Source organism: Triticum aestivum, chromosome 2D, assembly GCF_018294505.1.
Source record: "Triticum aestivum cultivar Chinese Spring chromosome 2D, IWGSC CS RefSeq v2.1, whole genome shotgun sequence".
In the NCBI taxonomy this organism is placed as follows: Eukaryota; Viridiplantae; Streptophyta; class Magnoliopsida; order Poales; family Poaceae; genus Triticum; species Triticum aestivum.
The window spans coordinates 517907713-517917126 of NC_057799.1; positions in this window are offsets into that span (position 1 = coordinate 517907713).

Genomic DNA, 9414 nt, shown 5'->3' on the forward strand with positions numbered 1-9414 from the left:
GCTATATATAACAGCATTGGTTCGCCGATATTTGGTGCAGCCAAGATTGGGTTGCTGGCCAAGAGGGATTTTATTTCTTCCAATCCGGTCGTGGCCGCATCCGTCCACTCGAAGTGTTCGGTGCGTCGAAGGAGGCGATAAAGAGGTAGTGCCTTTTCTCCCAATCGGGAGATAAAGCGGCTTAAGGCAGCCACGCATCCAGTTAATTTCTGGATTTGCTTGAGGTTTGCTGAGATAGCCAACTGTGACAGAGCTCGGATTTTAGCCAGATTTGCTTCAATTCCTCTAAACGAAGAAGCTCAAGAGCTTTCCGATGGGCACGCCGAAAACGCATTTTCCGGATTGAGCTTGATGTCATATGTTCGGAGATTGTCGAACGTAAGCCTCAAGTCGTCTATTAAAGATTTGACGTGTCTGGTTTTGATGACCACATCGTCTACGTATGCCTCCACTGTTTTGCCGATTTGTGTTTCCAGGCATGTCTGAATCATGCCTTGATAGGTTGCACCGGCGTTTTTGAGCCCGAAAGGCATGGTGTTAAAACAGAAGGGGCCGTATGGGGTGATGAATGCCGTTGCGGCTTGATCGGACTCTGCCATCTTGATTTGATGGTATCCGGAGTATGCGTCGAGGAAACACAATGAGTCGTGTCCTGCGGTAGCGTCGATGATTTGATCGATGCGGGGGAGGGGAAAGGGATCCTTGGGGCAAGCCTTGTTAAGGTCCTTGAAATCGACACATAGGCGCCAGGATTTGTCCTTCTTTGGTACCATTACCAGGTTTGCTAGCCAGTCCGGATGTTTTATTTCTCTAATGAATCCGGCCTCGAGTAACTTGGCTAGCTCCTCTCCCATGGCTTGTCGCTTAGGCTCTGAGAAACGCCGAAGAGTCTGCTTGACCGGCTTGTATCCCTTTAGAATGTTTAGGCTATGCTCGGCCAGCCTGCGTGGGATTCCTGGCATGTTTGAAGGATGCCAGGTGAAGATGTCCCAATTCTCGCGCAAGAACTCTCGCAGTGCGTCGTCTGTTGTGGGGTTCAGCTGTGCTCTGATGGATGCTGTCTTTGTAGGGTCCATTGGGTCGACCTGGAATTTGACTATTTCGTCCGCTGGTTTAAAAGAGGTGGATTTGGGTCTTTTGTCGAGTATCACGTTGTCCCTGTCCACTGTGGAGCGCAGCGCAGTTAGTTCTTCGACCGCGAGGGCTTCGGATAACGCCTCGAGGGCTAGTGCGGCGGTTTTATTTTTGGCGCGGAGTGCTATGTCCGGATCACTAACTAGAGTGATGATTTCGTTGGGCCCGGGCATCTTGAGCTTCATGTACCCGTAACGGGGTATAGCTTGGAAGATCGTGAATGCCTCCCGCCCTAAAAGGGCGTGGTATCCGCTATTGAACAGGGCCACTTGGAATGTGATTTCTTCGGACCTATAATTCTCCGGCGTGCCGAATACCACATCTAGTGTGATTTTTCCCGCACATCGTGCCTCCTGACTAGGGATGATTCCTCTGAAGGTCGTGCTGCTTTTCTCAATGCGGCTCTTGTCTATTTCCATTTTGTTAAGAGTCTCCTCGTAGATGAGGTTTAATCGGTTGCCACCGTCCATGAGCACTTTAGTAAGCCGGAAGCCGTCCACAATTGGACTAAGGACCAGAGCGGCTGGTGCTCGGGCTGCTCGGAATTGAGGTTCGTCACTGGCATTGAAGGTTATGGCCGTATCGTTCCATGGATTTATTGCTGCAATGTGGCAGACTTCGGCGAGGCTGCGGAGTGCTCGCTTGCGCCTATTATTTGAGGTGAAAGTCTCGAAGACTGTCAATACTGTATTGTTATTTTCCACGGGATGGTGCTCTGTGGTATTGTTGATGAGGAGATCCTCGCCGCTCTTGGCCACCTGCTGGAGTATCCAACATGCTCTAAGGCTGTGTGTTGGCATGGTATCCGGTGTACTGTGAATTTTGCATGGCCCATTGAGCCATCCCTCCAATACGGTTCCACGCCCTGTAGTGGGCTTTGGTTTCTTTGTAATTGGATCAGGTGACTTACGAGAGTACACCCTTTTAGCTCGGACGGGGGGTTTAGTGAGAGCCGGAGGATCCCAGAATTTTGTTTGGGTTTTCCACGCGCTTTCCATCACACAGTACTTCTGTACTATGGCCACCAAGTCAATGAAGTGTGCTATGTCACGGCGACTTATGGCGTTGAGGATTCCCTTGTCCATGCAATTTTTGCAAAAGAATGAAATTGCGTCTTCCTCGCGACAGTCCTTGACCTTGCTCATTACAAGGAGGAATCTGGCCCAATAGTGATGTACTGTCTCTTGCGGCTCTTGTCTAATGTGGGAAAGATCACTTATGTCTGGGTGGGTGGGTAGATTTAGGTCCAAACCCTGACCCGGTCTGAGACCTAGGGGCAGAGGAGTTTCCGAGCTTGGCAGTTCGGGCTACGGGATGCTGCCCAATTTTTCTGGCCCGCTGTCCGATTCTAGGTTCGAAGCTTGGGCCATGTCCTCCCGTAGACGGGTATCCGGCTCGGAGAGCTCGGGAATCCGGACATAGTTTGTCCTCAAAATAGAGGAAGAATCGCTGCATTGCTCCTCCACCACCGCTATCTGATGGGTGACAGGCGGAAAGTTAATCTCCCTTTGGTTGGGTTTAAGCCCGATCCGATCATAGTCTGTAGCGACTCCCAGGGAGGCGATGCGATCCAAGAGCTCGTTGAAGGAAGAGAGCTCCATTGGATCCATCTGCTCGGGGAATCCCGAGCCGACGTGGAGGTTGTTTTTGATGACCCGAGAAGTCATCGTCGGTGCGTCGGCCGAACGGGTGGTCATGACGAAGCCGCCTAGTCGGAGAGTTTGGCCTACAGCCAGGGCTCCCCCAGAGGTAATGTTGTCCTTGACAACAAGACGAGCCATTAAGCCTTACCGTGACGACACAGTGGAACTCTCAATGAAAGCACCAATGTCGGTGTCAAAACCGGCGGATCTCGGGTAGGGGGTCCCGAACTGTGCGTCTAAGGCTAATGGTAACAGGAGGCGGGGGACACAATGTTTACCCAGGTTCGGGCCCTCTCGATGGAGGTAATACCCTACTTCCTGCTTGATTGATCTTGATGATATGAGTATTACAAGAGTTGATGTACCATGAGATCGTAGAGGCTAAACCCTAGAAGCTAGCCTATGATTATGATTGTGATTGTTATTGTTATCCTACGAACTAAACCCTCCGGTTTATATAGACACCGGAGGGGGCTAGGGTTACACAGAGTCGGTTACAGAGAAGGAGATCTACATATCCGAATCACCAAGCTTGCCTTCCACGCAAAGGAGAGTCCCACCCGGACACGGGACGAAGTCTTCAATCTTGTATCTTCATAATCCAACAGTCCGGCCAAGGTATATAGTCCGGCTGTCCGAGGACCCCCTAATCCAGGACTCCCTCACCGGGCGCGTGGGCTGGAGGAGTACGGCGATGTCGTCCCCGAGCTTCTTGAGGACGGTGAACTTGTTGGTGGTGGCAACGATCATCTGGTCCAACTGAGAGTCGTAGTTGGCGTCGACGGCAGCCATCCACCAGCCGGTCGCGAACACTGTCTGGAGATGATCCTCGGCGCCATGCCGCAGGCCAGCGTCGTGGACCATCTGGCACAGCCGCTTGCAGCTCGTGCGCATCGCCGCCATGGGTCTGGAGTGATCACTTTTGCACTTAGTGTAGGTGCTTAGGCAAATGCTTAGGTGCGTACGATGTGGTAGATGCATTGGAATGGAGGGGTGCCTTTATATGAGTGCAAACTGTGTTGCATTCACATCATGCAGCCTCTTTTCCTGGTCGTCCTCCCATTACTTCCCTCATGCATGCACGATGCTAATTGAAGGAGGATGCATCATTGGCCGTTCAACATTTCGGGAACCGCTACCCCTCCCTCGTGTGCATTAAAGCCGTATCGGGAACTGCGACGCCCGCTGTCAAATCGAATAGTACTGCGCCGTCCGCTGCACGCCTGGCTGAACACACCTCCTCGCCTCCATCAAACCCCTCTGTTAAACCCGCATGCAAAATGAGAAACCTACTCCGGCCACACGTCCGTTCATGAGCGGGCCGGAATTAAACGCAACACCGGCCGAGCTCCTCCCGTCCGCCCTCAGTTTAAACAAGGACAGACGCCGGCCAAGCTCCTACCATCCGCCCTCTATTTAAACAAGGTCAGACAGACAGCGGGCAAGAATCACACCCCTCTGCCGCTCCCCCATCTCCTCCTTCACCATTTTCTCCACTCTTCTGATGGCTTCCGAGGAGCCGTTCTCCGGCATACTACCCGGCTGGGTGGCCCGCCGAGCCCTCCAGAGACGGGCGAGGCCGCTCGGTGCTTCATCAACCTCGCTTGGCCCGACGGAGCCAGTTGCCGCCCCAATTCGGTGGTTCGGCAACTCGCTGCTCCAGTTCAGCTCAATGAGGAGTGGTGAGTTGCTCCACGCCGGCACGGCGGCGAGCACGCCGGTACGGGCATCGTCGTTGCCGCGTCGTACCGCACCACCAGTGTCTGCGGTGGCCGCGCCTTCCGTGTCTGTGGGCGCGCCTCCCGTGCCTACGGCAACGCCATGCAGGCAGAGACAGACGTCGGGTGCGTGGAGAGCGACGAGTCGGTGGCCAGCTTCTCCGTGTCCGTCGCCATCATCGAGGAGAAGTAGAACACGGGAGGCCGCCGCCACTTGTGTCCCATGAATGCCACCGCTGAGGCGACGACTGCGCATTCAGGTGGTTTCTTTGCTGCTTTGTCTCTTCCGAGGACCTTCGTCGACCCCGCAAGTGTCTGCCGGACATGAGGAAGACAATGGGATCCGTGGGCGGCCATTTAGATTAGGTACTCCCTCTCCGGCTGGCGGGAAATATTTGTTCTAAGAATGGATAAATTGGATGTATCTATAACTAAAATAAGTCTAGATACATCCATTTCTAGGACAAGTATTTCCGGATGGAGGGAGTATTAATTATACCAAGAGAGCCGAATTAGCACGGCTTAGTTCATGTAAATGTAATGAAATCCATCATGTTTATATGAAGATCCAGCTTTTTTATACGAAATCCTGCATGCTTATATGAAAACAGTTCATGTTTGCATGAATTTCATCTGTTTGGTTATAGTTGTGAAAATTTATGCCGCTGGCGTTTGATGTCGTCCTCCGCGGAAGGAAGCGGGAGGAAATTTGCCGGGTGCCATTGGAGATGCTCTTATGCTGGAAATAATAGAGTCACATCCAATCCATTTGAGTTAATTGCGTGTATGATTCTCCCTCTATAAAAAGTTAATTGCATGTAAAGTGTACACGTGACTTGCAGGGTGGCTACAGCTTCGTACAGAAAGTTAAAAAGGAACAAGTTCATCCTTAATCTTGTATTCTAAGTACTCTATGGGTTCCACTGTCAGTATAGTAGCGAAAGAAGTATATATTAAATAAGTAATATATAATATAAAAATCTAAAGTTAAAGACAAAATTCAAACTCAGGCCATCGCGTTGCGAGCATCCGGCACTAACCAGTCCAGCACAGTTTTGTTGTAGACCATGCTGGAGATATATCTCCATGTCTACTCTTATACTCCATCCATTCCTGAATATTTGTCTTTTTCAGATTTCAAATGGACTACCACATACGGATGTGTATGTAGACATATTTTAGATTGTAGATTCACTCATTGTGCACTGTATGTAGTCACTTGTTGAAATCTCTAAAAAGACAAATATTTAGGAACGGAGGGAGTAGAAAACAGAGTTGGTGATGATCACTACAAAAAAAATACACTTCCGTGATGATACGTGTTTGTCACAGTAGGTCGCACTTTTTGTCATGCATGTACATGCATGACAATTTTATGACAGAATCAAGATAGTCATACCTGTGCTGTCGTAGAAGTGTTCCATGACATTACCAAAATTATCATCACGGAAGTGTCCACTTCCATGACGATAAATCGCGCGTCACAGAAGTGCTTTCGTCAAGGGTGACCGACACGTGGCATCCACCCTAACAGAACGCCGTTAAGCTATCGGGTCCGGTTTTGGATCCGATAACCCACTAACAGCCCCGACCAATGGGGATTTTCCACGTGTAAAATCATCATTGGCTGGAGGAAACACGTGTCGGCTCACCGTTGGGACAGATGTCATCCACTCATTGGACAGGAGGCGCCTATGATAGGTCGACATGTGGCATGGCCCAATAGTGGCCCATTCCGGTGAAAAGGCCGGCCCGTTTGACTTGGTCAAAAGGTGGCGGGCCAGCCCACGGCAAGCCTGTTAACGGCTTGTTCGCATATAGCCCATTTATAGCCCGCTAACCCAGGGCCCGTTTACGGCCTATCTGAATTAGGCCCAGTAGCGTCATCTGGGCCGTCCAATATAATTCTAGCTTGTTTTAACTTCCGGCCCATGTATGGCCCATGACGTCTTTTGGCCCTTATGAGGCCCTTAGTAAACCTCGGCCCATTAACGACCCGTGGTAAAACTGGCCCGGAATGAACAGTGTATCACTTTATACCCATTAACGACCCATTATTCCGTTGGGCTGTTTCCAGCCCATGTTATCTTTCGGCCTTCTCAGGGCCCATTTATTCTTGGGCTCATTTCTAGCATTCGTTTACTTTCGGCCCATTACTGTCATTTTCTGCTTGTGGGCCAAATACAGCCCGTGGTTACAGTCAGCCCGTTTGTGGCCCGTTAATACGTTGGGCCATTTTCATAGCGTCATCAAATATGGCCTATTAACGACGGCCCATTATGGCCGGCCCATGAACGGACGATTTCAACTCTAGCCCATTTACAGCCATAATGTGGTCTGTTATTGGCCCATGTTTGGCCAACCGATCGTACGGCCCGTAGAAGGCCCATTGATGATACGGCCCGTAGAAGGCCCATTGTTTCCACGGCCCTTAGAAGGCCCATTGTTTCTACGGCCCTTAGAAGGCCCATTGTTTCTACGGCCCGAAGGAGGCCCATGTTAACTACAGTAAATATGTAGCCCATTGTTAATGTGGCCTAGTTTTAAAAAATAGGTTATTCCGGCCACTAGCAAACCGCGGAAAAAGAACTGCACTGAAATAAATAAACAAGACAACGGAAATAAATAAGCAAGCAACTTACGCTAGGCTATCACGGCTATTACACATATTACATCCACTGGGCATCAAAGTTTGCCACAAGTGCAAATATAGGGAACAAAGCAGCATATAAACGCCGCAGCAAAACAAGTCCAGAACTGAAACCACTTCAGAAGAGCTCAAGAAACAATATCCTGGGTACCCATAATGCTGGCAAGATGCTTAGCAAGCTTATTAACTTTCTCTTGTTTGGCGCTTAAATCCTCCAGCACTTGCTGTTGCACCAGAAAGTATGCATCTGAATTCTGCAGGGACTTCCTCAGTACTTCGGCTTCCTGTCACATAACATTTGATCGATGTCTTTCAACTTGAAGTTGAGACTCAAGAAGCCGACCTGATTCAGGCAGCGAGTTCGAAGAGCCGGTGCCAGCAGTAGTAGCCAGTAACTCGAACACTACATCAAGATAGGACTTTGGGGTTTTCTCAGTGTCTTCAATATAGTTTTTATCAGCTTTCTTGGAGAACAACAGGGATGTCTCACTATCTTGAACCTGATCTGCATTACTTCCTTTACCATTGCATAACGGGGTACTCTTCTCCAATAGTTTATCCGCGTTCTAAAGGAGAAACAAACAAACACATCACAGGTTTACAATGTAGTATATGAAACTCATTTTGGTAAACCAGTTTAGTAGTAAGGTGGACAGGATAATAGCATGAAACAAACATATATCTATGTCGTATGGTCACTGTATGGTCTATATCATTCTAGTTTATGTTGCCAAATCAAGATAGATACAGTTCGAATCATATCTATTTAAGACAAAGCAGCATAGACAGAATATAAGTGTGGGAAACTACACAGCAATAACAACACTTGTAATGTGCTTGGCATGAGAACATAACTGTTTATTCAATTGAAACTGAAATCAACATAGAGCAAGTACAACAGCAAACACGTTAAAGAAACAGGTTTAAAACATACCTGTTGCGCCATTGGAGTTTCAATTGCATCCTTCAAATTTGAAATTAGTTGGTATGAGAAAATACAGTGATGCAAGAGCAAAGTAGTATGAACCATAGCTACGGAACCTGACCTGAGAACAATTCTTCTTCTGGTTTAAGCGTTGACTTGGGGTTCGGAGTGGTGGTCCTCGTGCTTTGGGCACTGCAGTTGCCTTACTAACTGCTCGTGTTTGGGTGCTCTGTGGTGGAGACGATGCTGTGTCAACGGGAACTGGGTTACTATCTGCTGGGGTTGGGGTTAGAAGGGGTGTAGCTGGTTCTCTGTCCAACTGGGTAGGGGTACAATCTGCGTGAGTCTGGGTTACGTGTGGTGGGACTGGTTCTTGGGCAAGTACAACCGTGGTTCTATCTCCGTCGATAGGTAGCACGATCTTTTCTGAAGACCGTGTTTTTACTCCCACAGATACTGCCATCACCCCCTCCAATTGAAATGGCTGATAAACAAGAAAAGTAATTGAATGTACAGACATTGTAAGATAGACAGGTGCAATGGATAGTAGGGAAGAAAACAGGGCATGAAATAATTCACATTTATGTTGTCTAACCAAACAGAATAGCAGGACATAATTTCAAATATATGATGGCTAATTAAACAGGATAGCATGACACAATTTCACATGTATGATGGATAACTAAACAGGATAGAATGACATACTTCAAAATATGATGACTATGTAAACAGGATGACATGATATAACTATAAGATGTGTCTATTAAAGTGGTTGGCATGCCATAAATTACAAACATGCCGTCGATGGAAACATGATGGCATGATATAATTCACGGATAGAATGACATAATTCAAAATGTGATGACTATGTGAACAGGATGAGATGATATAACTATATTATGTCTTTAGAAAATGGGTTGGCATGCCATAATTCAGATACATGTTGTCTATGTAAACATCATGGCATGATATAATTCAAATATATGATTTATATACTAAGGAAGTGAGCAGAGGGCAATCGCATATATGATGTGTCAACTAAGGAGATGGCATTCAATATCGTGTATATGATGTAAAAACTAAGCATTGCAATACAACATATGCATGATATGAGTAATATAACCCTGCCAAGTTTGAGCATACACCTCAGGGGGGTAATAGGACTGGTCATCTGCCTCTAAATCCTCCTCTGAAGAGCTATCTGTAACAAGCAACATATCTGCTTCACCAGGTAGCATTGTCTGCTCTAAAGACCTTGTTTTCACTCCAGATTTCTCCATCACCAATTCAAATGGCTGATGCACAGGAAGAGCAATTGAATATACAAACATTGTCGACAAAAGC